Genomic DNA, 17,894 nt, shown 5'->3' with positions numbered 1-17,894 from the left:
AATGTACAATGGAAGACTAGTCAATTAAACAACATTAGTGACAAAATGTACGTACCTTCCAATATGGTAAGTCAAAGAAGATGGATCGTTTTTTCCACATTCCTTTCAACTCTTTTTGTCTCTTTCGTTTTTTCTTATCAACTTTTCCAAAGAAATTTTGAAAATCTTTAAGTTGGGTATCGATTGCATTCCCATTTGCAATCCTAGGAACTTGTCGGTCTTCAACTTTGCCATCAAACCATGACTTCTTTCTTCTATATGGATGAGATGGAGGTAAAAAACGTCTATGACCCATATAGACTAATTTCTTACTGTGGTACAACCACTGAGAATGTGTGTGCTCCCCACAAATTGGACAAGCCGTCTTACCCTTCGTTGTACACCCAGCAAGATTTCCATAAGCAGGAAAGTCATTGATTGTCCATATAAGCACAGCTCTCAAATTGAAGTTTGATTTGCTAACTACATCGTAAACTTCAACTCCATCCCATAACAATTTCAAGTCATCAATTAATGGTTGCAAGAAAATGTCAATGTCATTGCCAGGCTGTTTAGGACCAGGAATCAGTAAAGTTAGCATTATATTTTCTTTCGACATGCATAACCAAAGAGGTAGGTTGTATGTCACAAGCATGACTGGCCAACAACTGTACCGACTACTAAGATTAGAGAATGGGTTGAAACCGTCGGTTGCAAGACCGAACCTCAAGTTTCGTGGATCATTCGAAAAGTCGGGCCACTTTGCATCAATTGAGTCTCATGAAACAGAATCAACTGGATGACGCATCTTCCCATCACTATTTTTATGGTTCATATGCCATGTCAATAATTCAGCTACATCATGCATTTGGAACATTCGTTTCAATCTTGGAATCAACGGAAAGTATCTTAACACTTTTGTTGGAACACCCCGTTTCATTCTTTTCGTGCGTTTATCCACCTTCCATCGAGAATGTCCACAAATTGGGCATGTCTCTAAATCTTTATTCTCTTTCGTAAACAAGCAACAATCATTTTCACAAGCATGAATCTTTTCATATCCTAGATCAAATACTTTTAAGAACTTCTTTACTTCGTAAGTAGATTTTGGGATAACATTGTTAGAGGGTAGCATATTGTGCAACAACTCTAAAAGGCTTGTGAAACTTTTATCGGTTCAATCGTTCGTAGCCTTTATCTTATATAAAGATACGACAGCTGACATTCTTGTATATTTTGTACAATGAGGATACAAGAAAGTGTTTGCATCTACGACCTTTTCATTAACATCATCGTTTACGCATGGTTCATCAACCTTTTCGTTGCTCATGAAAGAAGTGCTACAAAAGGGTTGACCATCAAACATACACTTTACTGGCACTTCTTCACCATGATGGTACCAAAACCTATAAGTAGGATCCATTCCTTTTATAACCAAATGTTCATATACAACATCAAAGGTTTGATGATTCATGTTCTTACATGTCTTGCATGGACACAGAATTTTGTCTATTCCACCCCATATGTTCTCTACTTGTTTCACAAAGTTCCATGCTCCCCTCAGATATTCCTTGCTTGCTCTATTAAAAAGACCCAACTTTGCAATTAATATAACTAAATATATTAATCTATTTTAGTTACTTAAAAAATTGACATTCCTTTACCTGTTCAAATGAACCCAATCTTTCTGAAACATTATATCTTCAACTTATTGCTACAATATTAATGTGAAATGTAATTAAGAACCAACTCTACCTAAGGTGAAATTGAAGCTGAAATTTGCAATGACTACAAATTGCATTTTAGTACTAAAACATGTCACTAAAACTATCAATCATATGAATGATAACAATATGCAAAATCAATATAGCGGGGTATACGAGAACTAAGAATCATGCTAAGGTCAGCTGCATAACTAGGATTTTCTAATAAGAAAGTTACATACCACTTGTAACCTTTTAATAGAGAAAATCTAAAAGGTGAAAAATGATAGGCTGTAGCATACTTCATGGATATAATCATCATAGAAAGGTTTACTATCATCATAAGTATAGATGGATTGGTTAAGGTTGGATCTTTGCCTTCTAATTTACTTAACTTTAGGTCGCGGGGGGAGGGCGGAGCTTAGTTAACATAATAATAAATGATAAACGCAACGAAGCCTCCACATTTCAATTGTATGATATATCCAGTTTAAACATAAACACTTGTGACTTTGCTTTTGGAACCACTCAGAAAACCTCATACCTATGACCACTCTCTTCTTCCTAGTCAATATGGGACTTCATTTACACCAAACAACAAAAGTGATTGATTATCGTTATCCCATTGTTTTGAAAATACTTTGTCAACTAAATTACAAAAGATAATTATCTAACTTTTCCCTCCTTCTTTCATATGATGTACTCATATTCTTTCAAAGTTGCAACATTACTTTTAACCTTTAACCTTGTATAAACATTTCAAAACTACTTTTAAAGTAGAAATTCACTACAATGTTAAACAAAAATTAAAATGCAAGGTACAATCATATCATTTTAGGTCATCGTTACCCTCAATTGAAGTCTCGACTTTTTTATAAAACTAGATTTAGAGATTTAAAATAAGTGAGAAAAGGAAAAATAGAAGCATTGATATTGGCCCATAGGATGAGTTATAGATATTCGACATCACCATAACGTTGAAAAATGAAATATGAGACTAAGCTTACCTAACAAAACATGTCTTCCCATTTTGTCCCAAATATTGTTAACATAAAACATTGATTACATCATTTCAAGTCCAAAATCAGACAATGCAATTGGAAGACATAAAAGAGAGATTAAACATAATGTATCCCAAACTAAAATACAACAAATATCAGAACACACACATATACAGTTTCAAAAATCTACATCCAACAGTTATTCTATAATGTAATTTTAATGAAATAGCCTACTCTATTCTGAATAATGATTCAGGTTGTGCAGTTACAAGGAATTGAGGAGCAATTAATGAAATCAAATATTGTGGATTATGTGAAATATGAAGTGAGGTTGGTGTTATACTTTTAATAATGAAATATTGAATACTAGAATGATATTGAATACTTGTAATGAATTTATATGTAAAATAGTTATCAAATTCTAGTGGAATGTTTGTAACTTAATGAACCAAATTGCAAATTAGTGGTAGATATTTTGTAAATACTTTTTAACAGTTATGCAAAAAAATTGTTTCTTTAAAATCGATTTTCTTTTTTAAATAATGTATTTTTTTCAAAAGTAATGTAGAAGGAAAACTATTGACAATTTCCAAAAATGGTTTTAAAAAACACATTATTTTTTTTAAAAAAAAAGGTTCAGTAAAATCTTTATAGTTTTTCTACAAATAGATTTGAAAGGGCACTCTCTTTTAGTGTGATTAAGATCATTTAAATTTGTAAGTTTTGAACGTCTGATTTAATTTTAAGGTACATTGTAACACGAGGATGAAATAGAAATCTTTATACTAAAGAATCATGCTCTTGCAAACTGCAAAAGCAAATCAAAGCAAAAAATCTATATATTAAAATAGTTGACGAAGAGAGCACCAAACTATTTGATTAAATTCAAATCTTAAGCTAAACAAAACAAACGAAAACGTCATCTAAATATTGTTACACTTAATTTCGACCAAAGATTAAAAAAAAAATCCGAAACAAGACAGCTACAAACAAATCCTACCAAAAGATTATTAATGGTGAGACCAAAACCAAACTTGATATTTTGATGTCTTTATAATCAGAAGCTTGTGCTTTTCTTCTTCCCTTTTTTTTTTTTTTTTTTTTGACTAGTTAAGGAATGGAAGTAAGGAATTGATATAAATATTAAAGATCAAATATCAAACTTCTTCAACCTAACTCCAATTTTTTTAAAATAACTTACCATAGTGCAAAAACTTGCAGAGTAGCTACCAATGGAAGTAAAGAATGCTAGTTAAAAGAATACAGCTCAAGGTAGAGACTCTCCATTTAACAAATACCCAGTAAAGAGACAAACATGTAAATCATAGAAAACTCATTGAAAGGCTCTGAGAGAGTTTAAAAATCCAGAAATTAGATCTACAAAAGAAAAAAAAAAAGAAAAAGAAAACAGAGAAAGACAGCAAGGGAAGAGTGAAATTTCACTACCATTGGAAATTGATGAACTGCAATGAAAGAACTGCTGTGAGGGAGATAGACGGTGAGATGAGGTGAGGGAGATGAGAAGATCAACACAAGGGAAAAAAGGGAGATAGTTTTAATGCCTCATTCTTCGTAAATCAGTCATCTATGTATACATATACATACCTAATTTCCATAAGGGTTCAAGAAAAAATAAATTGATACAGACAGAAGGTTTGGGAATAATCAACATCAACTTAATTTTTTTTCACAAATATCCTTGCCAATACTCAAACATCAATTGAAAGGTTTTCCATAAACATCAAACAACTAAAGGCAAAATAACCTACATTATATTCAACACAAACACCAAACAACCACAGACATCAAACAACCACAAACAGAAAAAAGATAGTCAAAGAATAGACAAATTAGGGCAACAGAAAGATGATTGAGCATACCAGATGAAGATGGATTGATAATCCGAAAGAGCCCTTCGCGTCAAACTTATGCTACTCTACCTTATTATTTCGTGATAGGCAGGGGGACTTACAGAAATAAATGGAGCTTTGAAACGAAGGTGATGGACTGAAGAGAACAGAGAAGACGAAGTAGGAGGAAGATGATGGAGAAGACAATCGATGGAGAGAAGACGATCGATGGAGAGAAGACGATAGAGAAGACGATGGAGAAGACGATGAAGAAGACGATGAAGAAGACGATGGAGAGAAGAGGATGGAGAAGACGACGGAGAAGACGATAGAGAGCCAAATTAATTTTTTCGCCCAAATCTTTCCCACTTTTCTTTTATTTTTCTTTTTAATAACATTTTGGTTATCTTTTTTTATTTCTTTACTCTTTTTTTCTCTCGCGCCCGCTTTTCTTATTTTTTTTTTTATAACATTTTATAATACAAGTTATTAAAAAATGTTATTGAAAGCCTAATCTGTTGTAGTGATATACAATAATATACATAAATTGACAAACATTAATTGACGAATATGATCAGTGTGTTATGTTTTTTTAGATATATATCCCTTCTTATTTACCATAATACATATATATGGAAATCCAATAACCGTATAAAATCATATGTTTTTTTTGTGTTATATATACCCCTACTTAATTAGAACATAAATATGTAGTGACATATATTTCTAATATGTTTTGGTAGGATGGCCAAAATTACAGTCTACTTCAATGGTTTTTTCAATGAATCGAACAATTATGTTAGTTTTAGTGTGTTCGAAATTACAGTTAATGAACATATATGCTATAAAGAATTGTACATTATCCTTAGATCTAAGTTAGTCAATATTATTGATATGAACAATATTGATATATACCTTTATCTAGGTCCTATAGAATGTGTTAAGAAAGATTTGGCTATAACGAATGATAACGATATTAAATGGGTTTACCATATAATAGCATCGAATGTTGAGCGACATATTACTCTTATTGTTCATTCTGTTGGTCCTTTATTGATTTGTTGGATTCATCGTCGTCAAGTTCTTTTCAAATTCAAATCCATGATGATGAAGGTTTTTTTTTTTGAAAACATAGATCTAAGGTAGATTTCAACTTTGCACTGAAAATCCACGACATGTTTTCAACCAAATCTTTGTTCAAACAGTGCGTACAATCCATTGCTCTTAGAGACAATTTTCAATACGTTACTGTGAAATCAAACAAGGAAGTTATGTTTTTGCAATGAGTAATTGAAGATTGCAAATGGTCCTTGTGTGCTTCTTGTTGCATTCATGGGGATAGGACATTATGGGTTTTTATTGGGTTTGATTTTGAACATACATGTTCAGTAGATGTTCCATTAATAGATCATAGGCAGGCCACCTTTACTGTTATCAAGGACCTAATTAAGAATAAAATAACTTTAGTTGGTTCTGAATTGTCAACTCCCAAAGATATAATTCATTACAATTGTGCTGAACATAGTTTAAGCATATCTTACCAAAAAGCATGACGTGCACGTGAGGCTGCGTTGTATGAGATTTGAGGATCTTTAGAGGGCTCCTACAAGACGATACCCAAATTTGCTTACTATTGGAACTCAACAACCTAGGTGTTTGAATTTATGTCCTAAAACTCGTAGTTTGCAATTAAAATTATATTCTATTCAATAAAGTGGTTCTTGAGGACTTATTAGTGAAAATAGAATACTATAATATTGAATCCAATTAACTAAGGTCCCAAGGTTATCTAGTGTAGACTTGAACTTTATGTAGAGATATAAACGTCGATCAAGTTCGAGTTTATAGTCCAAACGATCTATAGTGTATGAATAAGGTTGGACGCCTTATTCCAGAAACACTATGGTTGTGGCCCGCTTTATATTTAGTTAATATAAAAATTTATTAAACAAGTCAAAATGAGCAAATATTAATTTATATAATTTAAATATTTGATAGTTGTTATTGTTGTACAAGTGGTGCTAATTAGTGTAATATTCAAAAGACAATTTGATGTAAATCTCCGTCCCATTTCATGAAATTTATAAGTTCGAGTGGTGTTGGTAGTGTTGGAACAGATGTCTTAAATACAGTGGTTTGTTGTTTTGTTAACAAAAATAATTTATTTAATAAAACCGTAGATATTTTTTTTAAAAAAAAGAGGTCTCATTGGCTCGAAAAGTGTTAGTTTATAATTGGACTATAAACTATTTGTACATTGGGATCGATAATATTTAAGAATTTAGATGTAACTACATGGGTAAAGCAGTAAATTGACCCAACTGTAGTTGTGAGCAATTGTGAAGGGTCAACTCATCGTTGATTGTTTACATCCATAGACACAAAAATATATATGTAGTGCAAAAAATGCAGCTATCAGTCTTTAGCGAAGTGACTTGTAACCATCCAACTTTTTTGACTAAGGTGAGGTCATTACTTTACTATTAAGACATTTACTAAAATGTAAATATTCATAAAACCTGTTTAAAATCATTATACATCCAAAAATAAAGAAATTGTCTTCAGGCCCTATTTAAAAAAATTTCAAAAGTTTAGAACATCATCTATGAAATTATAAAAAAAAAAACAAATTAAATAGATGTCCTAACAGTAACTCATTTTAAAATCCTCGAAACAAAAATAACAAAGTCGTTAAGCGGAAGCATTAAAAATAGACGTTCCCATATGACGTTCATGAATCCTTCTTGCCCCTCGTGGTCTACCTCTCACGTTACCTTTGCCTGAAAAAATTAAACATAAAAGGGTAAGTATAGGATATACTTAGTAAGAGACCCACTACTAGTCCCGTTAGGGGTAAGAACAGTTAGCTTTCTATTAGGGGTACCCTGCACAAATCAGTCTAGTGATCCCGTTATAATACACACATCATTCTAGTGATCTCGTTGGATGCACATATCAGTCTACTAGTGATCCCGTTGAATGCACATACCAGTCTAGTGATCCCGAAGGATACACAACATGTGGTGGTTCCATAGGACACCGTGCCTGCAAGGTACACTACCCCATAGATAAAGCTAACAGTTACCCCTCGGTCCATTATAAACAGTCCATGACAGTCACATCTAAAAGATACATTTCAAACTAATGGTTTCATTTCAACACATAACCAGTCAACAATCTAAGTTCAGTCAACAAGTGCAATCAACAATCTAAGTTCAGACAACAATACCGTTCCAAGGTATATATATATATATATCTAAACTATACATCATAGTCACACCATCTAACTCCAATCCATAGTACAAACCATCAATATGCAACTACTCCTGACAGTCATAGCATCTACATTCAGTTAACAGCACAACCCATAAATATGTATAAACTACATATAACAGTCAAGTCGTCTATACTCTGTCAATAGCATAACCCATCAATATGTATAAACTACATATAACAGTCATGTCGTCTAAACTCTATCAATAGCATAACCCATCAATATCCAAACTACACATGACAGTCAAATCATCATCCTATAAATTCAGTCAACAACACAGTCCATCAACATCCAACTACATATAATGGTCCAAGCATCTAAACTCAATCAACGACACAACCCATCAATATAACTAAACTACACATAGCTGTCATGATATCTATGCTCAGTCGAAAGCATAACTTAGCAATACTTTTTATCTATACAAGCAGGTGAATAGTGCAGTCATTATATTATAACTATCATATCAGTCAATACATGCCAATCTAAAATTGAGTCCAGTAGAAGAAGTCCCTTACCGTAACACTTAGCTAAGATCCTTGCTTAAAAGAAGTCCAATGAGCCAACCTAATACGATTCAAGCAAAATATCAAATATTTTCGTAAACCAATCGTTTCGTCTAAAATGCTTCAAAGCAACGTTCATAAGCTTACCCAAGTAAATGAAGAATCGAACTCCAACTAAATCTGCGGTATACTCCAAGGAAACGACTCTAACACCTTCAGGAATTTAATGGTAAATTAACAAATTAATTCGACATTTATACTTAAAAATATCCATGAAAATAGATGCAAAACTCACAACTTCCTTCTTATCGCAAGACTCACAACGAGGCAGAAACGACAAGCAAACACCAAGAAACTCGAAATGGCTAGATTGAAAACTCATGTGCACGACTCAGATTTGAAGTGACGCTCGAACAGAGAACGGATCGGTGCTAAAGTCAGAGTTGGAGCTGGCAGTTCAATTCGGGTTTGGTTGTGGACGAGGGAGCTGCGGCTTTGGGCTTCATTGGATGGCGTATGAAGGAAGGACGTGGCGACAGACGGCTGGGATTTGCGTGCGACGGAGAAGGCGGATCGAATAGCGACAGCTTCAATGCTGCGAATGGTTACGAGTAGGGACTCGACAGAGGTTTGGTGGCTTGACATTCAGCTTGGACAGAAACGCGGCGACCGGATGGAGAAGAGTGGAGATGGAAGCTGCGGCGTTGGTCGGATCGTGGGGAGAAGAAGAAGAAAAAGAAGGATGGAGGGAGCATGCGTGAGGGCTCTCTCTAAAAAAAAATATATAATAATAATATAATATAATATAATATAATATTATTATTAATATTATATTTTTCCTTTTTTTTCTTTTACAAAAAAAAAAATCTTTCTCTTTCTCGCCAAATTCAAATAAAGAAACACCCAACAAAATATAATCTTAATAACTTAGAGAATAATGTTGAGAAAATTACCTTGAGATTTTTGGGTCGTTACATTCTTCTCTCCTTAAGGGACTTTCGTCCTCGAAAGTTCTAATCCTTGAACAACTTTGGGTAACGAGCTTTCATGTCATCCTCTTTCTCCCACGTAGCCTCTTCAATTTTTTGATTCCACCATAAACTTTGACTAAAGCAATTCCTCTGCTATGCAGCATCCTTACCTGTCTAGCAGAATCTCAATTGGTCGTTCTGTATAGCTCTAATTCACGTCAATTTCCAGTGGCTCATAATCCACCACATGAGATGGATCTGTCATATACTTTTTCAACATTGAAACATGAAACACATCATGAACACTAGAGAGAGATGACGGCAATGCCAAACGTTACGCCATAAGATCAACTTACTCTAGAATCTCAAACGGTTCAACAAAACGAGGATTCAACTTTCATTTCTTTCCAAATCGCAAAACACCTTTCATAGATCTTTTCAAGAACACTTTATCTCCCACATCAAATTCAAGATCTTTCCATCTCACATCAGCATAACTTTTCTGTCTACTTTGTGCTGCTCGCATACATGCTCTAATTTTCTGTATAGCTTCATTAGTAGACTGAACTAACTTAGGACCCATCAATCTCTGCTCACCAACCTCATCCCATCCAACAGGGGATCTGCAACATATGTTTATAGGCAAATTCAAATAATATTATTATATTATACTATTAGTAATATTATCTTTTTCCTTTTTTTTCTTTTACAAAAAAAAAATCTTTCTCTTTCTTGCCAAATTCAAATAACTTAATAACTTAGGGTAATAATGTTGAGAAAATTACCTCAAGATTTTTAGGTCGTTACATGACTGGTAATTAATGAATATTGATGAATTGAATTAAAACAGTTTAATAAATTAATATCATATCTGAAGGGCTTAAAACCATTACGCAACAAAAAATTTCACAAAAATCAAACTCAATTTAATTTGAAAATTTGAAATACCAATACATTGGCAAACCTACATAGAAATAAACCTATTGTAAAATAAATGGCTAAGCATGCATTTGAAACAAAATAGGAATATAGAGAAGAAGAAATTTTACTCTCGTTGTCTACTCTGAATCTACAATTCACAAAATTTGGAGTCATAAACACCATCACTTGGAACCTCTTCTATTCTCCAAGTATAAGGATTAAGGTTTGTGGGAACCTTTAGGGATTCATTTTGCTCTATTATGTAGATTCTTATACGCATGAGAGGGAGAGATGTAGGACAATGTGGGAATCATTCCACTTTTTAAGTAACTCCCACATAGGGGAGTTATCACACCTCGCTCCGCACAGGTACTTGCTTAGTTGCAAGACGCGGCATGACTTGAGCATCCTTGACAAATTTAAACACCAAAGACACTCATTCTTAAGGTTCTTAAGCTTTGCTTAATTGCGTAATGACTTTTCTTTGTTTTAACTTATAACTTTACAAGTACTTTTTAGGTGATATAAACACTTAACACAACGAAGTAAACCAAACTAAAACTTTATTAAACTTCGTTAAGCGTTTTACAGTAACTTTACAACAAATACATAAATAAAACTTTTATAACTTAAAAAGTAATGCCTTGACAGTCTTCTCGTCTAGTAAGCCCTTCAAACTCCTTTTACTTGGCCTTAATGCCTGATTCCTAAAAGATGAGATTTAAAAACGTAAGTCTAAAAGACTCAATGAGGTTTTAAGAAATATTTTAGAAAAACCTTCGTAAATATCATCCTCACATAAAACAAAAATACATTAGCTCATATAAACATATCATTTTGCATAAATGCTTCATGTCGCATAAACACACATTAGTTACCAAGCATTTCGTTCGTCAAGGATCCCAAATCATTCTCTATGTTAGGTCTCATTACTTTGCGTTTAGACTACCATAATAACAACATCTGAGAATATACAGATTTGTCCTTGTTGCTCAGGCTAAGACACAGTGCACATCTTTTATATATTGTCCCACCTCAATACACCATGTTGCCCCTTTCGCCCCATGGTGACCTTGACTCTATAAGTGCACATAATAGTTAGCTTATTTAAAAGGATGCAACTAATGGTTTGAACACCATTTCATAATCATTTCACTTTAAAACACAATAGCTTTTCATAAAAATCACTTTAAAAACATTTGGAATGAAAATCATCAAAGCATAAATAAGAAACTAGAATTTATTTAAACACTCTAAAGAAAAACACTCACATAAATTAGCCTTAAACCCAGATTTCTTCTACTTTTCTTTTCTCGGGTAGATCCTTTGGCAGCAATTCAGCTACTTAGATTTCCTCTTGAATTGTGCAGAACAACAACAACTAATGGTCTACCTTCAACCCTTATCTATACTATTTTCTAAGCAAGCTTAGTCATCTTTAAACCCTTGTCCGCTTGCTAGCTCCTATTCTTAGTAGTGCATGTGTAAGCTTAAGGTTTAGCCTAATCATGCTTAGCTTAACCTTTACACGTGGTCTATTAAGTAAACTTAGGAAATATCTGAGAAGTTTCCTTACTTCTTCTCGCATAGACTTTCTTCTTGGGTGACGCCTTAATCGCATGACCACACTTTAGTCTCTAAGTTCTTGCCGCTTAACCTATCTCGTGACCTACCTTAAACATCAATTACTTTTTGCATAATCCTTGTTTCAAAACGCCTTCTTTTGTTCAAACCGCCTAATCTAGAACACTTAGCCAACATTTAACCTCTTAGTTCTTAATTTAAGTGCAGGTCTTACAGGAGTAACCTTTATTATTGAATAAAATAAAAACTAATTTAGTTATTTAATTCATTTAAAAAATAATAATTAGTTAAATCAAATTTAATTAAAATTTTTATTTAAATAATATTTAAATGAACATCTCAGCATAACCTACAGTTTTAACTCAACTAATTTAATAAAAGAAAATAAAATCATTAGTTAATTTTATAATTAATTAATTACCAAGTTAAACATCGCATATTTAACTTAATTTACAATTTGAATCATATTCAAATGTATCCCTCTCATAACCTATAGTTTTAATGTATTTCATCTACACATTAAACTTTAACCTACAATATTATTAAGAATCTAATTCACATTAAATTAATATTTAAACTTATTTAAACATTTTATTCTCTCATAAATTAATTTTGAATCATATCCAAAATTAAATTTATATAATAGTTTAATTAAAATATAAACTTTATATTATAATGTATTACCATACATTATATTATTTACCTATGTAAATTTGAACATTTCAATTTACAGACAATATGCGATTTTACCCCTAGGTTACTTCTTAGTTCTTAAATACTGGTGGTCCCCTAATGAACAACCTATTTATGGTTCAACTAATAAATAGAAATACCTCTAGTGCCATAGAGAGGGTAGGATCTTCTACTCAAGGGTTGCATACACTATTTAAGGAAACACTCATCTACTTGTCTAAAGTTGGAAATGTGTGAATTCAATCTTGCGTGATTGGTTGTGTTTCCAGCTCTCTACTCAATCTTGTCCTCAAAATGGTAGACTTATTAAGTTAGCAATTTGAGCACTCTCGCCTGTACAAATCAAAGGAGAATCCTTTGCGAATAGGAGGTCATATACACATAGGATTAAGACCAAGTTGTCTCAATCATCCTATGAAATAGAAACCTACTTAGTTAACAAAGTTACTATTTTGTGGTCTAATCTTATGCAAACTCATTGCATAGGATACTTTCACTCTCATGTTACCTACACGAATGCGTTGGTGAAGGAAAAAAAGATATGCACAGCTAAAATAGAATCGAGATTTCACCCTAAATGCTCCTAGGTAACATGCAACCCTAAACTAAATTGGCTTAGAGTTAGGTGAAGTTTTACCTTTACAGCTTCATTTACTCGACAATCTTTACATGAACTTGACCAAACCACCACTAGTAGTTACCTACTATCCTTCGGACTTAGAATCGGATGGTGGACTCGATAGATGGAGGAATCAAGAGAGAGATTTAAGAGAGAAATTGATGGAATTAGAAGGTAAAAACTTTTTCAAGGTTGAAGATTAGAATTTTTTTTGACTGAGTATAACTTTCAAAAAGATTTTTTTTTTTAATTATCAAAATACTTTCATAATTTGGAAAATACTTTCTCAAATAACCTAATTACATGCAACTACTGCATAGTTCACCTAATCTCAACACCTCACTTTCACTTACTATTAGTGGAATTATTCACCATTGCATTTTCTCTTAGTGGGCATGATGTCATCACCATGAGACTCCACTTAGTCCACTAAGAGTTCGTGGGATTATCCAACATGTTGGATTTTTCTACTAACTTTAGTCAAGGGAAAAAATGGTCATTTGACCATTCAAGGCAAAGTCAAACTTTGACTTTTCAAGTCAAAAATCAACATTTTGACTTTTTATCATTTTGATCTTCTTGACTAATTTCGATCTCCTAAGAATCAATCCACATTCATTTTTTTTCGAAATTCAGATCATATTTGAATATACCACTCGACCAAAGTTTGACTTGTTTTACTTTTTAAAGTCAAAAGTCAACTCTTTGACTCTTTACAACTTTAACCATTTCCATCAATTCTAAGCTTCTGAATATGAATCCATATTCATATCGCATATACTTGTCGGTTTCCCTCGCCTTGCCTAATTTAAACAATTTGAACCATTCTATCATACTATTCTAAGTTTATTCCATATGAGCTAACAGGGGAACCTAATGGACCTATAGATCATGAGCTCCAATGATATGAGATTAATTAGCTAAACCCTATTATGCCAAACTAATCAACATTCCTTAACTAATGAGTCATTCCATTAAAGTCCCGTAGTTGTACTCCTCTCACTATAGATATATTTGTATCCATTTGATTTAAGCATGAACAGTAAGTTAATCCTTCACAGGTTGTTCGTAGCCTCGACTAGGTTAAATTACCATTTTATCCCTAAAACTACATCTTACTCCTTAAGTTTGACTGATCAACTATTGAACAATTGGTTTAAGGAAAACCTATAAAATGAATCCCTCTCGAGCCAATGAGAGGGTGAGACCTCTTGTTCAAGACTTGGACTCAATCCTTAAGGGAATAACCTATCTATTAACCCTAAAATAGGTAGCATGAATTTCGTCTTGTACCCAATGTGCCCAACTATCCATCCAATCTTACCCCTGAAATAGGAAACTTATTGGGCTATTCATATACTATAGATAGTTAGGTTATATACTCGAACTTGATCCATTTTTATGTATTTACATAAAGTTCAAGTTTACTTAAAATACCTAGAAATCTTAATTTATTAGATTCAAGATTATAGTATTTAATTTTATTAACAAATTCTTAATAATAACTTTATTGAATATAATATGATTTTAAATTACAAATTACGAGTTTTAGGACATAAATTCCAACAAACTCCCACTTGGACTAAAACTCCTAGTGGGATAAAACAACGTTGAATTTAATTGTGAGAGAATAATGCATATGAGTAAAATAAACATATGAATAAAATAACTAGAGTATATAACCAATAAGTCTCTCACTTGTCCTAATTTACAAACATATTGTAGACCTAAACTCTGTAGGTGACCCTTAAACACTTTAGTCGTGAGGGCTTTTGTAAAAGGATCACTAATATTTTGCTAAGAAGATATTCGGGTTACCATAACATCAATATGATGTACTATTTTTCTGATAAGATGGAACTTGCGTTCAATATGCTTTCCTCGTTTATGGCTTTTAGGTTATCTTGAATTTTCAACTGCACCACTTTTGTCACAATATAAAATGATTGGTAGATGCATATTTGGAACAACTTCCAGATTTGTCAAAAATTTCCTTAGCCATATTGCTTCCTTTGTCGATTCGCAAGCCACTACGTATTCAGCTCCCATTGTATGTGGAGTCAGCTATACAAGTTTGTTTTATGCTTCTCCACACTACTACTCCTCCATTCAGAGTAAATAATGATCTTGATGTAGACTTTCTAGCTTTTTTATTAGTTTGAAAATCAGAATCAGCGTATCCAGTTAGAATCAGGTCCTTAGTACCTACGAGCATGTAGTTTTTTGTTTTTCTAAAATATTTTAGAATATTCTTAATGGATGTTAGTGATCATGTTTGGGATTAAACTAATACCTACTGACCATCTCTACTGAGTAGCAAATGTCAGGTCTAGTACATAATATTGCATACATCAAACTCCCAACAAGGGAAGCATATAGAATATTTCTCATGTCCTCAACCTCTTGAGGGGTCTTAGGACATTGTTCCTTTGACAAATGAATTGTAGACCCTTTTTGGAATTATACATTTTATATCTAGACAACATTTTGTCTATATAAGATGCTTGAGACATGGCTAGTGTTCTGCTTTTATAGTTTTGAACAATTTGGATCCCGAGAAGATATTGTGCATCTTCCAAATCTTTCATTTAAAATTGCGTAGCTAGCCATTTCTTAATGTTATTAAGATAACCTACATCATTCCCAATGAGTAGAATATTTTCATCAATTAAAATTAAGATTGCTACATTGGAGTTGACAACCTTTTTATAAAACAAGGTTCATAAATATTATGCTCAAAGCCATAAGACTTGATCACAGTATCAAATCTTATATTCTAGGATCGATATGCTTGCTTCAAACCATAAATGAATTTTGAAGCTTACAAACTTTTTGTTCTTGATCTTGTCCTATAAATCCCTCTAGTTGAGCATATAGACTTTATTTTCAAGATTGCCATTCAAAAAAGCTGTTTTGACATCCATCTGCCAAATTTCATATTCATAAAAAGTTTCGATGGATAAGAATATTCTAATAAATTTAAGCATGACAACGGGAGAGAGTTTTTTTATAGTCCATTCCCTCTCTCTGGGTATAACACTTTGTCACAAGTTGAGCCTTAAAAGTCTGTACTTTACCGGCTTGGTCTCATTTTCTCTTATAGATCCATTTACAAGCAATTGATTTTATATCACTTGGTTGGTCGACATGAGTCAATACAAAATTGAAGTACATTAACTCTATTTTGAGGTCCATGGCTTTGATCCATTGGTCACGATCCGTATCATTAATTGCTTGTTTATAGGTTTGTGTGTCCTCTATGCCATTATAAGGTATGACGACTTTAGTTTCAGTTAAACCTAAATAGTGATTAGGCTGATGAACAATCCTCCCACTATGTTGAGACACTCTTATCTCTTGAAAAGGATGTGATTGACCAAATTTACTAGTTTTATTAACTATTTTTTGTTAGACCCTGATCGCATTCTGAACCACGTGACAAGAATTGGCTATGCGATAAGATTGCTCTGTGATGGAAGTTGATGATTGGAAGAGATTTCAAGGTAACTTACATTTTGCATTCTAGCTACGTGATGAGAAATACTATAAGATGAACTGTTATGCGATTTGAGCTTCCTTCACTTGGAAGTAGTTGATGTCGTCCTTGTGTAATAAATTCAGCGAACTGATTTGACTTTATTGCCCAAGTGAATTCAAGATTAGGAAGTGACAATGACACTTGGCGTTTTGATATTGAATAATGCTCAACGTCGGACAAACGTAATCATTCCTGCATGGAAAGTTTCACCGGAGAGAATTATAAATAAGTAAAGTCTGCCGTTTTTGGAGCTACTTTTGTTGTATGTTCACTTAAGAAAGAATTGAGAGAATTTCAAGATTTTTAGAGATCCATCCCGAGCTTGAATCTGACAAAAAATTGTAAGGAAGTTTAAGAAAATTCTTGGCTAAGGAGTTAGGCGAAGAAGCTAATTGATTGTAAGTGGTTTCTTCTTAAAAATGTTTTCAAAACTAAAAGGATTTCTAGTAAGTTTAAATCATTAAATGTATTTCTATTGAAACCCTGAGTTACATGATTTCTCTTATGTTCTCCAATTCTTAAAATTCATGTAATTTATAAATGAATTGGATTTGGAATGAACTAGAATGTTGTAGTGAGATGATCTTTGGTACCTTATGCGATGAGATACTTTACACTTGCTGTGTACTTTAGTGTGGGATGCCTTATTCTTTGGTACCCTTTTCACCGTGTCGCCAAGCTTCATTGCCAACTACTACTCAAAACAAAACCTTTTTCACGGAATGTCTCTTAACTACACGTTGACAAAATTGTCAAAAATAACAACACCTTCTTTTAATCCTTTAATTGGACTAGTCACCACTTAAACCTCTCTTAGCTTTCCACGTCCTACTCATACTTTACACACATCAACCTACAACTTATTCAACCCACTCTACTTTTTTGTTGCCTATCCCTTGACTTTAGATTTTCCAAATTCTCTTAAGTACTACCTCCTTATTAGAGTAATCCAATACCACATGATACTCGATGAGAAAATCCATTCCCAAGACCACGTCTAGCTCATCAAGCTTTAATAGAATCAAGTCTTAGCACGCAATCCTTCCTCAAACTGCTTGCACTTGTCCACCTCGTCGTTCGCAAAGGCTAAAGCATACATAGCCAGCTCAGTAAACTGTTTCTCGTATTCTATGACAATCATGTCACCTTGAACCAAACTCATAAACTTGTTTCTCTTCACGTTGCAGAAGGAACAAGGATAGACTTGTTTTTAAATGCCTTTTTGAACTTTTCCCACGTGACAAAGTCTTTTCCA

The sequence above is a fragment of the Cucumis melo genome, chromosome 4 (genome assembly GCF_025177605.1).
Source record: "Cucumis melo cultivar AY chromosome 4, USDA_Cmelo_AY_1.0, whole genome shotgun sequence".
Classification (NCBI taxonomy): domain Eukaryota; kingdom Viridiplantae; phylum Streptophyta; class Magnoliopsida; order Cucurbitales; family Cucurbitaceae; genus Cucumis; species Cucumis melo.
This window is presented reverse-complemented; position numbering follows the sequence as displayed.